At 41.0% G+C, this 17,789-nt stretch overlaps 1 protein-coding gene across 16 annotated transcripts in view; it reads left to right on the forward strand.

The window, feature by feature from the left end:
- lhfpl2b (LHFPL tetraspan subfamily member 2b) overlaps positions 1–17,789 on the forward strand; it is a 197,455-nt gene that overhangs the window by 53,585 nt on the left and 126,081 nt on the right. The window contains exon 1 of one of the 16 annotated variants that reach the window (XM_059974475.1): positions 1,649–1,778. The exons of the other annotated variants lie outside the window; for them this stretch is intronic. The gene's annotated coding sequence lies outside the window, so the exon portion shown is untranslated. Of the gene's footprint in view, positions 1–1,648; positions 1,779–17,789 lie in introns of those variants that run through there. 16 annotated transcript variants of the gene reach the window in all.

A 17,789-nucleotide genomic window follows, 5' to 3' on the forward strand; every position in this document is an offset into this window, starting at 1 on the left:
AAACATCTCTACAAGTCATTCTGACGTGGATGACTGGAGTTGGTCAGTGATAGTTCAGATTGGTTGCAGGTAGAGGAAATAAAGATATGCAGAAAGAGGCAGGCGCAGGACTTGGCTCACTGCTTGTGAAGAGGATTGACAGTACCGACTGGCTGGGCCAACTAACTCGTTTCTGCATTATGAATTTTAGTGCAATTATGTTTGTGTGTGCTGACGACTGGAAGCATGTATGCTAATGCCTAACGTGCAGGCAGATTGTTGTTTGACAATTTTTTGAGCTTTAGTGGCTCTTCTCCAGACGCAAGCTGGTTTTGTAATCATGTGTAAGATTGGGGTTATTTAACAAAACCACAAAGGTATTCCTTGTTACAGACTTGTAGACTCCATTCCTTCTGCTGGGCACAGTATCAAAGGTCCATCATCCACCCCGTAACTCAGTCAGTATTCGTTGATGATTTATCTAGTGTGTTTCCTGGAAATGTAAACTCACTTTTTGTAAAGAATATTTAAGGTGAATTCGCAGTGAATTGCTGATTATTTTGTTTGACTGAGATGGAAGGTGCCAGGTTAAGAACCAAATGTTGGGATTTAAGGACCTAACTTATGAGCAGAATGTGAACAGCGATGTGTGTCTGTATTAAGAGACTGGAACAACACACAGACAAAAGAGAATGCTGGAGGAACTCAGCAAGTCAGGCAACTGGGAGACATTTCACTTCTGGTTTACAATGTTGCTACTGAAGGCGTGTGACAACTCACTAGTAGTCTGAAAGGCAAGAAATTTGACTAAAAAACATTGCTAATAACACCTTTTCTGAAGTAAATTGTGATAAACTATCACTGTAAATAATAGAGGCAAGCGAAGGCAAAGAGAATCCGAGCGACAGTCTGTGCTGGTGCATTGCAAAATTGACGCTGGTGGAGTTGGAGTGAGTGACTTGGACAGGAGTCACCGAGGCCAGAGGAGTTTTGATGCCTGTCCTACTAACCTGGGTGTGAGGTTGAATCGCTCTAAGCAATGAGCCAATTTGGAGAGGTTGAGAATGGCTTCGGGCTGGACAGCAAAGTATTGGCCCGGAGCAAATTGCTGGGCAGCGTGGTCTAGGCCCAGAGTGTTTTGCTGTGGCAGGGCCCAGGCCCTAATGCGAGGCACGGTTCACTGTTTGGACAATTTAGACTGGAAAAGCAGGGTCTGGAGGTGAGGGTTGGGCCAATTTCACGCTGAGGCTGCGAGATTGCCCTGGCTGCTGTGCTTCGTGCTTGCAAGCTTCACGGCGATTTACCCAGCTAAACTGATGGACTGAAACCAAGGCTTTGGGGATCTGGGGATTTGGATCTTAGGACTCAATTTAGTTCAGAATGCTGTTGCTGCTGCTCACTTCTATTTGCATGTTCTACTTGATTAAGTAAATAAAGAACAAGTGTTTCCAGTGTCAAATGGGTCAGTAACTGGAGAACAGACACAGCTCTGGAGTATTGTAGCACTACTGCATAGTTAGAACTATTATCTTTTAGATGACTTGTTTAGACCAAGTAGTTGTCCATGTCTTCATTTCAGTTAATTTCAAACATCCCATTGAAACATTTGAAGGAGTCTAGAGTGTTCTCAGTAAAAATAATAGAGTAAGTGAATTTGTGAAGTGTTTATACTTGAAAGGAGTGAAGTGAAGTCTCTCAAAAAAAAAATTGGCAGTCTATTTTCAGCATTGGCGAAGGGACGTGACAGGATACCAGGAAAGTGCCCCATTCAGTTCTTCAAAAATTGGGAACTTCCTCAGGTAGGTAAGAGGGCAACAGTTCTTGATTTGATCCAAGAACTTGTGCTCATCACTGTGTAATGTTTTCTGAATATGGCAGTATGATCTGTGCCCAAAACAGTTTTTCTGTTACAGCTGCGCTGTTAGTGATGTGGTTTGTTCTGATTGTCTCGGGCGTAGTTGGCGTGCGGCCTGCAAACACCGTACAGCTCAGATGATGCCTTCTCAGGGTATGGGGGTGCAGAGACTGTATACTGGACTAATTCCAAGGAAGTAGTTCGAAGAACTTAAAACTGGTTTATATTAAATGGGAGCACCTGCTATTACAAATTCATCTTGGTAAAAGTGGCTATAAATGGGAATCAATTTGGCTTGTATGATGTGAAATTTGAATTTAAATCTTACAACCATCTCACAACATGTGGGAGTAAAAACCTTTGCATTTTGACTCCATTGCAATGTACAGATGTGTGAATTTATAAGTCTGATCGCTTGTTGAAAGAAGCTGTCCTGTAGCCTGTTGATCCTGGCTTTAATGCTGCGGTATCATTCATCAGACGGAAACAGCTGAAACAGTTTGTGGTTGGGGTGACTGGTGTCCCCGATGATCTTCCAGGCCTTCTTTACACACCTGCTGCTGTAAATGTCCTCAATGGAGGGAAGTTCACATCCACAGATGCGCTGGGCTGTCTGTACCACATTGTGCAGTGCCTAGTGATCAAGGTTGGTGCCGTTTCCATACCAGGCGGTGATACAGACAGTCAGGATGCTCTCAATTGTACCCCTGTAGAAGGTCTTGAGGATTTGGGGGCTTGAGGCGGAAGAGATGCTGTTGTGCTTTTTATTTTTTGTCACCCAGCCAGTGTGTACAGTCCAGGTGAGATCTACAGTGATGTGTATACCGAAGAGCTTGAAACTACTCACCCTCTCAACCTCAGTCCCACTGATGTTGATTAGGACGAGCCTGTCTCTGTTCCTCCTGTAATCCACAATCTGCTCTTTTGTTTTTTGGACATTGAGGGAGAGGTTGTTATCTTGGCACCACTGTGTCAGGATGTTGACCTCTCCTCTGTAGGCTGTCTTGTCACCGCTAGAAATAAGACTGATCAATGTCGTGTCATTTGTCAGAGATATCAGGTAGAGATATTTTTTAATAATTAAGGATGTTAACAGTTTAGCTTGGACTAGATGGGCCAATGGGCCTTCTGTTCAATTATGTTCTAAGTAATGGTTGAATGTCAATCTTCTGGAATATTCTATTATTAAGTTATTTATGGTAATATATAGTGTTGACACATGGCCAAGTGATTAAGGCATTGGTCTAGTGATCTGAAGGTCGCTAGTTTGAGCCTCAGCTAAGGCAGCGTGTTGTGGCCTTGAGCAAGGTACTTAACCACACATTGCTCTGCGATGACACAGGTGCCCTTGCCCTTCCCTTGGACAACATCAGTGGCATAGAGAGGGGAGACTTGCAGCATGGGCAACTGCCGGTCTACCATACAACCCTGCCCAGGCCTGCCCCCTGGAAACTTTCCAAGGTCCATGGTCTCTCGCGACTAATGGATGCCAATATATTATATAGTGTGTGGGAGTTATATTTTCTGTTTCTGTTTGGAATATGGTTGAATTACAATGAACTGGAACTCAAGGATTTCAGATGAGAGTGCTACTGCTGAACGAAGTCATTGGGATGCTGTGATTACTGTTAGCATGCTGTGCTTATGTTCAAGAGCAACAAAGGAATAGCCTCTATTATTTGAAAGTTTCAATACAGGACTAATGAAGTCCCGCTGCAATTGCTTGGGACCATGCAGGGATTGCACCAGGAATACTGTGTACAATTTTGGACTCCTTGCTGAAAGAAAGGATATACATGCTATAGAGCAAGGTTTCTCAATCTTTTTTTATACCATCGAGGGATCTGTGGACGGACCCCAGGTTGGGAACCCCCTGCTGAAGAAGGAGTGCAGCAGCAGTACTGATCCTTCTCAATGATAGAATGAGCTCTACGATCGAGCATGACTTGATCCTCTTCCTATTTCTTATGCTCTTAAATTGTTAAAGAGATGAACCATGTTAAGTCTAAGCCTTGCTGGTAATGCAGCAAAGAAACGGTTACTTTCTGTTTGGAAGTTGTACTGGCAAAGTACGAGGAGCAGCTGGGAAGAATGGCAACTCCCACGCTGAAGCTCAAAATGCAGCTCCGAGGAGTCTGTAGGTGTAGTTAGTTTGGGCACGTACTTAGCACCTCAATGGGGCCTTTCAAGGACTGATTGAACTCGAGGCCACAGAGGAATGTTCAGATATTTGGTTTCACCACTCCAGCTTTGATTCACACCACTGGATTCTCTCCTCTCTAATAATACGAAGTTTTGTTCTCCTTACAAAGCGGACTTGGGGGAACTGAGCAGCAACTAAATCAGTTATGCTGGTGTTTTCAGAGCCTCTTTGTCATAGTCCTTGATATTCCTGCAAAGAAAGCAAGCATAGCTTCGTCACTTATCTATAAGAAGACAGCAGCAAAGGATTAAATGCGCTGTCTCCTGTTTATACTAAGTTTGTTTCCTTTAATACAAGTAAAATGAACACAACCTTTCCTTATTTTCAAATGTTCAAGACAAAAGGCGAAGCTACCTTTTGTTGTAATTTCCCCTGTTGGACCTCACTAACTCCACGTTGCCCTTTTCCTGCCTTTTGTCAGGTAAACAAGTATGCATTCGGGTTTCCCCTGAACCGTGATGAGTTTGCAGGAGCTCAGCTGGTTTGGGAGTTGGGAGGGTGATGGGTGGGGTTGGAGTGGAAGTATCTTTGGAAAGGATTTCCTTGTCTATGAAAGGTCTGATAGGAAACTGGCAAACTTTGTTTAAAAGTTGAGTTAGTTTGGAGACCAAGCTGACCACTTCTTAGCTCATGAAGCTAAGAATGGCTGGGAAGTAACGGAAAGTGTTGCAGAAACTCCTGGGCATCTTCTTACGGCTAGGATATGTTTTGTGCATAATTTTTTTCTCTATAAAAGTGTCAGACATGTGATGATGGTCTCCTGTTGCATGGTGAGGACATGAGGGAGGCTTGATGAAGCTTCAGTAACAATAATGGAGGGCCATGTAGAAGGGAAGAGTAAGAGCAGGTTCAAAGGTCAGCACAATGAGCCAAAGACCCTGTACTGTGCTGTATTGTTCTATGTTCTAGTGTTTAAGTATAGATTTGAATATAAATGAATAAAATCAGATTGTAACGCACAGTCCTCAGATTGATGCTTTGCTGAATTCCCTTCTTCTAGATTTTCGAATTTGGGTAGCCTGGCTCCCATTAGGCTAAAAAATTATTGGAATGAATAATACTTCACCTGCTGCAAATTTTAAATAAATAATCAGGACATGAGGATCCCAACAGTGCAGCATTTTTTAAAAAAGTGTTGCATTGAAAGCAAGGTCAGAGATCATTTAAAAAAAAACGAAACAGGTTGCGCTTTAGTTCAGGCAGTGACTCCCCTATTCCATGCAATTAGCAACACACGTAGCTTGTTCTATGCTGTGCGGGAAGGTAAGGGGATCGGTATTCTGGAGCTTTGCCTAGAGTATGATAGTGGAGCAGCCTGCATGTTTTACGACTTGTGTGCTCTACTGAGTGCCCCATTTCAGCAGCTGAATTGAATCCAAGGAGGTGAGTGGAAAGAGGATCAGCACGGGGTGGTTTCTTTCCTGGTTACTGTACTGGGAAAGTCAATAAAGCACGAGCTGGAAGGAAAGCTGGGCATGTGTATGTTTATCCTGGAAATAGAGCAGCATGGAAGGTAAGAACGTCAACTCATTATCACCCATCTCCGAGAAGAGGGTTTTAATTAAACTCTTCCTCAGTCACCAATGGGATTAGATACAAGTGTTAGTCTAAACAGTCTTCAGCAGTGACTAAATGTACAATTAGGTAGGGTGTAAAAATTGGCTTTTTCCACGGTTCTTGAATATTTCCTGCCTGGCAGTTATTTTAATCTTTAATGGTGTGTAAAGCCTGAGGTTTTCAGAAAGACTGTCAAAGTGTGGTTTCAGTCATCATAGAACAGTTGACAGCCCACGTCTGGGCAAGCGGTCAGTAGACCATAGCTGAGACCACTGCTGCACGGGTGCATGGCCACGCAGTAACTGAAATGTTCCTGTGCACATAGCCTTCATGGCTGCACAGCTGGAACTTTTTATATAAAGTTTTATTAAAGTGCCACGCAGTTTTCAGGCCATGGAGAAATTTCCTGCTCAGAGCAATGGTTGGTCCACACAGCTATAAAATAAACTAATAGATAAATTGAGGAAACTTTGGCTGTGACATTAAGATCCCAAATACTGAGGGTATGTTGGCCACATATTTATAAGATGTAAGCTTTTTGGAAGCTGAGAAAAGAATACCTATGTGGAAATTTACATTGCATAACATAATTAATTTTAGTTTGTGCAGTTTAAAGTGATTTACCATGGTCATTTTCCCTCAATCTCAGTTTGGACATTTCCCGCTATACTGGCATGTTCTGCATCAATCACTCATTTATTGCCAGTTATCATGACGTTGATGATGGCAGATTATTCTTGTATGCCTGAAATGATGAAAGGCACAAAAGAATGTAAAAGGGAAAAAAAAATTTGAGGATGTGTACAAAGTCTGCTCCAGTGAGCATTGGGGGTGTGAAATGGCAATTGATTCTGTAATTATTATTTGTGATGGCTTTGGATAGGACAAGTTAGAATATGAGTAGGAGAAGCATTTTCCCAATTCTGAAGAAAGGAGAAGCCACAGAGTTGGAAAGTTCTGCTTGCAGTCTGAGCATGCTGTGAGGAAACCGTGAACTGTGCCAGGTTGGACTGGATCTGGGAAAATATGAATCCTGCTTTAAAGAGCAAGTTCACAGCAAAGTAAATGGGAGCAGTAGTGTTTTTGAATAAGTGTGCACCTTCCCGTTTGGAAAGTGGAAACCATTGTACAAAATGTGTTGTAGTTGAGATCTTTAATTATGAGAAGGGGTAACACAAAGCTACAACGTTGCACTAAATTGTGCCAGGTATTGTGCTGATGGGTATTCTGCTCTTCAAGTACCAATGTCAAAGATTGCTTGGCTAATGAATTCCCAACACAAGGGTGGATTAACAACTCCAGGAGATGTCACGACAAACATTTGCCTCTGCTTTCCAATGGAAATATAAGGACATATTTAAAAAAAAATGCACTTACAAGAAACTGTTTTAATAATTTAATTTCAAAGGAGCCAATTGGCTGGGTCGAATAGTACTCACTGGACAAGAATCAGGTTAATTCTTTTTCCAGCAGTGCTGAGGATGTTTTTATGGTAGTTGTTCCGTTGGTGGAACACCAATATTAGTAGCAGAGACTTTGAATGTCTACAAATGAATGACAATAGGTTTAAAATTTATGATACATGTAGCTCCATCTGGGGTTCTACAGTTCATAAATAAAATGGTTAGATATCACTGCCTAATAGTATTTATGAAGACTACTTGTACTGTATATACAAAGGATGTTAAGTATAACACTCTTACTTATGAGATGAAAAAATATATAATCTGAACCACATTTTTCTTACAGAATTATGTCATGTGAACATGTATAGGGTTTCTTTATTTAGGAAAGTGGTCTGCTTTGTTTGGGTTGATTGACTGGTTTTGATGGAAGCCAGTGGTACTTGGAAATCTATAGGCACCAATCCCCACCCCCTAGAGAATGGCACCACTAATAACACAAAACAGATGGCTCATTCAAATTTTTAAAGTTGCAATTTAGGTAGTTGCATCTATGACATGTTGTTGATCGGTACTCATTAGTCATGAAGCTTCAAAGGAGCAGTGTGGGGGTCATGTGCAGCATTATTATTCAAGTGAGTTGTCAAGCTATAGGCAGGCAGGCAGTCAGGATTGAACCTGCAAAGTAATCCTTTGCTGCCGGACATCTGCACAGTAGCATATGCTGGCAGCAGAGCCTTGGGCAATCATTTCATTTGGTTGTTTCTCTTTAGTCACATGACCTTCAGAGTGGGAAATGTTATCAAAAACTGAAAGGCAGACCCTTTTTGAATTGTTGCCTCTGGCATTGCATTTAGCTGCAGAGAAATGTGCTTGCTCCGGAGAGCAGAGTGGGCTTGTTGCTTGGGATCACCGAGTCCCCAGAATCCTCCCATTGAGACTGCTGTCCCAGCCTATGGGCAAAACCTTCTGTCATGGGCACCCCGGTGGGAAATAAAGAGAAGGAAGTGGTCACTGTTTAGCAGCTAGAACCACTACCATGTGGATTGGCACAGTGGACATTTCTGAGAGATTGTTGGATAGAACTAGAGGGATTGTGGAAGAGAGGAGTTTGTTTGGGAGAGCTTCTGCTTTTTAAAACAGCTTCTCTGGAGAAAGGATGTAGTTGGGAGCTACCTGAAAAAGGCTTCGTATCAATTTAAGCTTTAGTTTCAATGCATTGTCCAATTTGATTGTTAAGAAAGACAGAAAACTGTTAGCAGAGGTTATGAATATTAAAACAGCTATTTCATTTATTGTCCTCCTTTCACTTCGAATAGGAGCAGGGAATTACAGGAGAGCTGGGTTTTAGTTTTCCTGCTCTGTGGGTGTTCACTGCAACAAGTACAAGCTGAAGCTTCTGAGATAGAAACAGTCCTCCTAAGAGTGAGCCAGTGGTGATCGCAGCTCATCTCTCTGTGACTGCCCTTTGCAAGTTTTCAAAAGTAAGCTGGCTGCCACATGACAATTACTTTATGGCTTACCAGCACCAATTTTGGGTAATAAAGGGTATAATTGAGAAAGAAGGATGCAAGTGAGGGGAGATTTGGGAAGTTAAAGAGATGAGGTATAGAGGTATGATTATCATTAACAGGAAGTGTGACAGTGCAAGAACATCAGGTCAGACTTGGGCCAGATGGTAAGAGTATAATTAAAGGCTCTGAATGCACATTAGATTTGCAACAGGATGAGCTGCTGATAGAAACAGAAATAAATAGCTACGATCGAACAGACATTTCAGAGAAGTCAATGGCAGGTAGCCAGCGCTGGATGCCGAAAGTTTTGGAGTATTTAGGTTCTGTTCAGTGTTTCAGAATGATAAGCAGAAGGAAAAGATGGTATATTGAATAAGGTGATAGAGATATAGAATTAGGCTGGGTGGAAATTAAAAGATGTAAGTAATGTAGACAGTTGCATTTGGCTTCTCATGTGCAACAAATGCAGGATAGATTATGATCTCATTAGAAAGACTCAGCTGAGAGTTGTGATCATAATATGATAGAATTCTTATTCCATTTGAGAGTGGGAGGCTTGGATCCGAAATTGGTATCTTAAACTTAAAGGCAATTACAAAGATATGGAAGCGGGACTGGTTAAAAGGGACCTGGAAATCAGTTTGCTGGAAGGTGAACAGCAGCAGATGTTTTAAGAAAATATCTCATGATTCTAGTGAAAGATGTATTCTACTCCTCAATCCTGGGCCTTAAACTGTTTAAGTTTGGTATCAAGGTGAAGAAAAAACATGCAAAGATCAATGATAGATCAGGAGTTTAGAAATGTTTTAGAAACCAGCAAAAGATGATGGGGGAGAGAAGAATACACAAAGTGGATACTTAAAGTAAAATAACAAAACTGACAGTAGGTATTTCTAAGATTATGTGGAATGGACCAGAGTAGCTGAATTAAGCATTATGGTAGACATGACTGGAGAATTATTACCGATGAATGAAGTTAATACAAAAGAAACTAAAAGTTCAAATATGGGAAGAACTTAAGCTGATCATGATTAGTGGGGAAGAAAATATACACATGGCTCTAAAGGCTAGCAGTGCCCCTGAAACTGATAATGTGCCACCTAGGGTCTTATCTTCCAATATTGTTTAAATTGTGGCATGTCCTAACAAATTGGCAAGCTGCAAGTGTAAATTTCTGAAGGACGGAGGGAGCGAGAATGCAGGAAATTATAAACCAGTTAGTCTAACACATGTCACTGTGAAATTGCTAAATGTATGAGGACATTTAGAAAATCATACTCCCTTATTCCCTATTCATAAGACTATGTTGGCTTCACTAAATTGCATTGGTTCTTTTTATAATGTCAGTCTTTTAAGAATGTAATGAATAATGTGAGTAAAGTGGAATCTGTAAATGTAGTGTATCTGGATTTCCGAAACAAGCTGCCACTTTGTAATTTCTCCTATAGGACACTACCTTGTGTTAGGTATAATGTGTTGCTTTATATTTTTATTAACTTCTTTAATGGAATAAGAGGGCATGCAGTAATCAGTGAGCCATAGGATTCAACTGGGGCTTATGTGTTTAAAAACAAATTATAATGATGCTGCTGAATGGTCCAAGTTTTTTTGGGCCAAACTTACCACTGGTGCAAGGTTCAAAGTAAATTCATTATCAAAGTACACATGTCAGCATATACAACCATGATATTCACTTTCTTGCAGATATATTCAATAAATCCATAATAGAATAATAACCATAATAGAATTGATGAAAAATTGCACCACCTTTGGTGTTCAACCAGTGCACAAAAGATGACAAACCCGGCTAATACAAAAAGAAAGAAATAATAATAATAAATAAATAAGCAATAAATAGCGAGAACATGAGATGAGAGTCTCTGAAAGTGAGTCCATAGGTTGTAGGAACATTTCAGTGATGGAGCGAGTGAAGTTATTCCCACTGGTTGAGGGAACCTATAGTAAGTACCTGAACCTATAGTAAGTCTGGGTGCCCCTGTACCTCACATGGCAGCTGTGTGAAGAAAGTGTGTCCTGGGGTTCCCTGATGATGGATGTTTCTTTCCTGCAACAACACTTCATTTCGATGTGCTCAATGGAGGGCAGGGCTATTGATGGACTGGGCTATATCCACTACTTTTTGTAGGATTTTCTGTTTAAGGGCATTGGTGTTTCCATACCAGGCTGTGATTCAGCCAGTCAATGTACTCTCTACTACATATCTATAGAAGTACTTTGAAGGTTTAGATGTCATGCCAAATCTTTGGAAGTAGAGGTGCTGCCATTCTTTTTTCATAATGGTACTTGTATGCTGGGCTCACTGCAAGCCCTCTGAAATAATGACACCTAGGAATTTACACTCGCTGACCCTCTCCACCTCTGATCCTTTGAGGATCATCATCCTAGCCAAGATGGCGGTGCGACACAACTTACAGCAGCCACTCCGGAGCTGATATCCGTTATTTGTTAAGCGGGGTGCCGTGCGCAATCCTCATCTGATGAAAAATGGACGTGGGAGCACAGAGGAACATCTGGAAATCTCCTGGAAGGCTTTCTTCATTGCTGCTGCTGCTGTGAGGTCCGGGTCTCTGCTGAGAAGAACAGGCCCCCAGTCCTCGGGGTCGCCTTGCCAGTGGCCGTTGGCTGGGGCATCTTAATACGCTCGGCAGAGGATGGTGCTGGGAGAAGCTGTGCCGGAGGGGATAGTCGAAGGCTCGGAGGTTCGACTGACTCAGAGTCCGCTGCGGTCACTGTGTGCTGTGTCTGCGAGGCTGAGTCCAGCGGCGCCGTGGAAGTCCTTAGTGGGGGTATTCCCTTCTGCTGCCTATGTGAGATGACGAGTCTATTGGGACCCTGAGGACTTGTGGAAACTGTGCGATGGTTTCTTTCGAACTTATAGTCTTTTAACATCTTTGGACTATTTTTACTGTTTTTTATCATGGTCTGTTTTTTTTTATCAATTATGCTATTGTTTGCACTGTTGTAACTATATGTTGTAACTATGTGGTTTTGTGCAGGTCATGTAGCTTTAGTTTTTGGTCTTGTTTTGTCTGGTGGGTTTGGAGCTCCTTTCCTGGGAACGCACTAAGATGGTAGCGCGATATTAGTATGCAGCAGCCTCTCCAGACTCTGGATTGGGGATTGCCAAATGTTATGTGGATTTTCTGGTGTAGTCTGTTTAGTCATGTGCTTTTGTGATATCATTCTGGAGGAACGTTGTCTCAGTTTTTAGCTGAATTGCATTTGTGGTTTCTAAATGACAATAAACTGAAACTGAACTGATTGGCTCATGATCCTCTAGTCAATAATCAGCACTTCGACATCGAGTATGAGGTATCACTTTGCCAGATTTTCAATCTCCCTCTTATTGATAGATGAGAAAGCTAATTGTGACAGGACACAGTGTTGGTGAGCGGACCTAGAATGATTACGTGATTTGTTTGATTGAATATACCTGTGGGAAATTAGATTATCCACTTTTTTAGTAGGAAGAATAGAAAATCAGTACGTTATTCAAATGTTGTCTACAGGTGGAATGTTGCTATACCAAGATCAGAGTTTAATTGTACTTGAAACAAAGTTGGCAAACTTGTACAGCAAGTAAGAAAGAAGGCAAGTGGAATGTTGGCCTTTATTGCTAGGGGAATCGAGTACAAAAGTAGGGGAGTTTTGTCTCAACTATATAGAGCATTGGCAGGATCATGTCTGGAATACTGTGTACCTTCTGGTTGTTGAATTTAAGGAGGGATAAGTTGATTGGAAGTGGTACAGAGAAAGTTCATTGAGTTGATTTCTGAGATGAGGAGTTGCCTTGAACAGTTGAGTGGCTTGGATCTTTACTGGGGTTTAGAGGAATGATAGATGAGTTTGTTGAAGTGAGCAGGATTCTGAGAGTGTGTGACAACACTTGCTGAGAGGGTGCTTCCACTAAAACAGAATGTAGGACTAGGTCACGTAATTTCAGATTAAGTAATCACCCATTTAATAAGGAGCTATGATAGACAATAGACAATAGGTGCAGAAGTAGACCATTCGGCCCCTTGAGTCTGCACCGCCATTCTGAGATCATGGCTGATCATTCACTATCAATACCCAGTCCCTGCCTTGTCCTAGTATCCCTTGATTCCCCTATCCATCAGATATCTATCTAGCTCCTTCTTGAAAGCATCCAGAGAATTGGCCTCCACCGTCTTCCGAGGCAGTGCATTCCACACCTCCACAACTCTCTGAATATGTTGGAATTACCTACCCCAGACAGCTGAGGAGATGGTATTATTTAAAGTATTTAAGAATGAAATTGATTTTTGGAGTGTAAAGGATTTGAGGACTTTAAGAATCTTTCAGAAAAGTGGCTTTGAAGCTGAACCAGATGATCCAAGATCTTTTCAATAGGGAATCAAGAACGATGTGCCGTACTTCTACTCTTTCTTGCTCTCTTTTGACTAACCATCAGAGATCCTCTCCCACCTACTAAAACGCAGCATTCACATTGAACACGAAAGCTGAGAAATGAACCCAGTGAAGGCAAATTTGGGCTTGTAGTTAAAACTGTAGGGCCTCGGGAGTGGACAGTGATGTGAGAGCAACTCCAGCTTAGGGCATCTTCAAAATTGGGCAACTTTCAAAGCCTGAGTTTAAAGCAAGACTTTATTTCTACTTCTAAATGAGTGCTTGCATAAAGTTGAAGTTCTGCTATAAACACATCTTCAATTATGATAATCTTAGAACAATGTTACTGTAAAATTGCACTCAAACTGCTGATTAGGGCGAGGAAATATTAACTGTAGTATGTCCTCAATGTAGCTTCTAGCTTCAGCAAATGCTGTATTTAAAGAAAATGACTTTTCTGATATCATACATACACATTGTAAAATACTTCATACATTTTTCTGTGTGCCATTTAAATGGAAATGGAATGACGAGTTATAAGCATGACCATCTTAACAATCCTCTAGTTTGGAGCAGTTCTGATTTCTTTGGGAAAAATAATCCATTGTTTTCCATGTTTGCATATGACTATGGATGAAGAATTCAACCCATCTGTGGTCATTTGCCCCGAAAGAGTTATCTCGTGCAGACTATCAAATTGATTTCAAATCTATGCATGGTTTTTTCCATTTATTATTTTATCTGAAAATTCATCGCACGCTTTGTAAATACTACCTCTGTGCTCAGAGTTGTTCCTGAATTGCTTAGCTTGCATTTTTGTGTATCCTGGAAAGACAGCCCAGGATACATAATTTTTCTTTAAGGCTAAACCCTCCCATGTTCCTCAAGTTTTTCCTGAATCTCCTTCACTAATGCAGTAGATGGGAAAAGTTGTCCCTATATGTGGCTAATATCCTTCAGAGAAGTAAATCTGTCATGCTTGCCTATGGCTTAAAGTTGGGCATTGCCAACAAAGTAGACAAAGTTAAAATTTACTCTAACGGTAGAACTTCTGTTATTGTAATTATGAAATATTAACAAATTATGGAAGTACTCAGCAGATCAGGCAGCATCAGTAGAGAGAGCGATACATTTTACATTTTGGGCCAAAGACCTTTCAACAAAACCTTTAAAATAGCCCGAGTCCACAATAATGTGATAACACAAGGGGAGCAAAGGAGGAGACTACTGGGTCTTTGATGGAGATCTCTATATTTCTTTAGCCACAAGTGCAGTTCATTAGAGAATGGTCATGGTTGTTTCCCTGAAGGGCAGCCAATTAAGCTTTAAGCTGGAGAATCTTCAGAGGAAGTGAGTTTATTGTAATATGCACAAGTACATGTATGCATCAAAGGCACATAGCATCACAGAAGTAGCATTCACAAGCAAAATGTACATTAACCATAAATCATAAATAACTTTTAAAATGCAATTTGAACAAGAATACATCAATTTTAGTGCAAGGTGATCAAAGACAAAGTGTTGCTAAATTGCAGTGATTCAGGGTTCACAAACTGAATGGTTGAAGGAAAATAGCTGTTCTTGAACCTGGGACTTCAGGCTTCCGTACCTTCTGCCTGATGGTTCAAAGGAAATTTGCTATCAAAGTGTTGTGTGTATTACCATAAGTTGTATGTTACCTTAAGATTCATTTTCTTGGAGGCATTTGCAGGAAAAAAATACAATAGAATTTTTTGAAACACTGCACATAAACAGACACCAATGTGCCAGAGAAGTCCTATCTCTCAAATTTGATGGGATTTTTTTTCCTGAGGAAGTGATTGCTGAGTATTAGCTATCAGGAACGATCAGACAACCCAGGATTGTTTACTCTGGAGTTGGAGGCTGAGGGGTAACTTGGCAGAAGTCTATATCACTAAGAGAAGATTATTAGATTCCCCCACCAGGGTGGAAATGTCAAATACTTGAGGGCAGTGGTTTCAGGTAAAAGGGAGGAAGTGTGACACAAGCTTTTAGAGTGATAGGTGCATGGAACATCCTGCCAGGGGAAGGTGGTGGAAGATTTAAATTGCATTTGGACAGATATTGATTAGGCAGGGAATAAAGTGACCAGGAACCATGTCCAGGCAGGTGGGGATGAGTTTTGATTGGCATCCATGGTGGGCTGTTCCTGAGGTGCACTGCTCCATGTTCTATGTACCTCAGCCCAGACCGAAAATAACAGCAAACAGACAACGATTGAGACACTTACGATCTCAGGAGGACCTAATTTGTTGTACGAGCAAAGAAATATCATTGAAGTACAATGACTTTTTATTATATAGTAGGCGAGGAAAGCAATCTTTCACACAAATGGTTATGTGATAGTGAACCACCCTGTCCTGCACGTGGGTTAAGGGTTGAATATTGGGACAAAAGTACCCTGCCCATATTTTGAAATACATAATCTTTGATCACCTTTTGAGTGGAATGACCATGCCTCTGATTCACAATTGTAGCACTTGCTCAGTTCTGCACAGGAGTGCCAGTCTGCATGAGCAGTGGATGACTTGTGAAGTAGAAAGATTTTCTGAATTTAGAGGAATTGAAGCACTGAGTGAGAAACCATCTTTGAACCTGACTTAAAATAGTTAATTCATGGTCTTTTCTGATAATACACTGCATATTAACTATTGGTTCATATTTTTGAAAAAAAAACAAAAATCCACTCCATTGTAATGCTAGGTAGGTGGTGTAGTATGTAATCAAAAAGCAAAATGTTGTAGATGTCAAAAATGCTGAAATAAAAGCAGTACAGTAGTGTAGTTAGTGTAAACACTATTACAGTACCACTGATCGGGGGCCAATTCCCACCACCTTCTGTAAGGGGTTTGTATGTTCTCCTGACCACATTCCAAACGCACACGGTTGGGGATAGTGAGCTGTGGGCATGCTGAGTTGGTGCCAGACGCATGGTGACACTTGTGGGCTGCTCAGCAGAATCCTTGCTGATTTGATTTGATGCAAAAGACACAGTCCACTGTACATTTCAATGTATATGTGACAAAGCATTAAAATCTTTCCAAGTATATAGGTGATACTAGGTCAGCCAGTAACTGTGGGGGGGAAAAGCAGTTAGTATTTCAGGTGGCAGTAGAATGTTTTCCTATCTGAACTCATTTCCACTTTCACTGCTTCAGTTTGCATTAGATGGTGGAGTTAAACATTACGAGTGGTAAGTTAGATTCGTATTACTTTCTCTGCTGTCTTGTACCTTATTCACTCCAACTGCTTTGTGTGTATGTGTTGCAACAAATCTGTACATGATAGGACATTTTGTGCAGAAAGCCATGGTGATAATTGCTGAGAATGTTATTTTATATGAAAGGTCAGTCACATCAACCACATTTAGCCCTTGACTTCCGTCCTTTTGTCCATGGGTGTAATCCACACCTATTTGTGTTGCAACAAATACACAATTGGATTTTATCCAAAATAGTGTGATTATTTTTGTTTTTCCTCTTCTCCTCGTCTTCCTGTTATCAGTAAACATGCCAGCAGCTCTTATGCTATCTTCCAACTCCTTTTTCTGCCACATCCACGGTTTCTGCAGTTTTTAGCACAAGTGATGTGAACACTTGGGCAGCCACTTCTGACAGTCATCCATTTACTTTTATCTCCCCAAAAGGAGGCTTTCCAGACAGATTCAACAAATCCCTTCAAGTGCTGAAACATTATACAGTGTGCAAATTACATGTGTAAACTGCTCGCCAACATGACCTGCAAACTTTAGTTTGAAGCTGGCAGGGTTATACTGAACACTTCCTTTTGAACTAAAACCTCTTTCAAAGACTGTTCCTTTAGTTGCCTCATTTCGAACCTATTTGAGATTTAAAGGTGAAAGCACTGGCACTAAGTTAAGTTGAACCAGATCCACATATTGCTAATTTGTTATGAAAGTATTTATTCAGAATTCAAATCTCTGTTACAGAAGTTATTCCAGGGAATAGTGCTTGAGTGGATGACTGTGACAACTTTTTCTCTCTTGCTCATTTCCTGCTCTAAAACAGGTCATACCAGGCATTCATTATGATTCCCTAGGTATTAAAAATTACACTTTAAACTCTAAAATTATGAAAGTTAATAAAAACAGAACAAACAATGAATCAGTTTATGGTCATTTCGGCTAATGAAATGTTTTAACTGAATGATAATTTAGCTGCAAGTTGACTGAAATTGGCTTTCTCTTGCAGCCATTCCTCTCTATTGTAATAAGTGTCCCTGTATGTTTTGGCAGCTGATTACCTCATGCAGCTGCTGGGAAGTTGTGCCTTGTTTCTGGCCTTGATAAAAGATGAATATTGGAGCACAGTGGATCATAAACACAAGGCATTCTTAGGATGCTGAAAATCCAGAGCAACAAACACAAAATGCTGGGGAGAACTCAGCAGTTCAGGCGGCATCTTTGGAGGGGAATTAAACAGTCAATGTTTCAGGCCAACATCCTTCATCAGGACTAAAAAGGAAGGGGGGAAGATGCCACAATAAGAAGGTGGGGGGAGGGGACAGAATATAATCTCCCCCTTCCTTTTCAGTTCTGATGAAGTCTCAGCCCGAATCGTCGACCATTTATTCCCCTCCATAGATGCTGCCCGACCTGCTGAGTTTGGTAGTGGTAACCTGGACAGAGCTGTTAACAGTTGTGATTACTTGCATTAAAAAATGACTTGCATTATCAAAACATAATGGTGACTGTGTTCTATTCAGTAATGGAAAGACTGTGCACTTGAATCATTTGGAACATAGCATTTAATGAGTGAGAGAGAGAAAGAGATGTTGATAATTCTGAGAACAGTTGGCTGATTTGAGCTCTTGTTTTAAACAGTTTGCTAAAAGGTAACCAGGTGTTA

The sequence above is a fragment of the Hypanus sabinus genome, chromosome 7 (assembly GCF_030144855.1).
Source record: "Hypanus sabinus isolate sHypSab1 chromosome 7, sHypSab1.hap1, whole genome shotgun sequence".
NCBI lineage: Eukaryota > Metazoa > Chordata > Chondrichthyes > Myliobatiformes > Dasyatidae > Hypanus > Hypanus sabinus.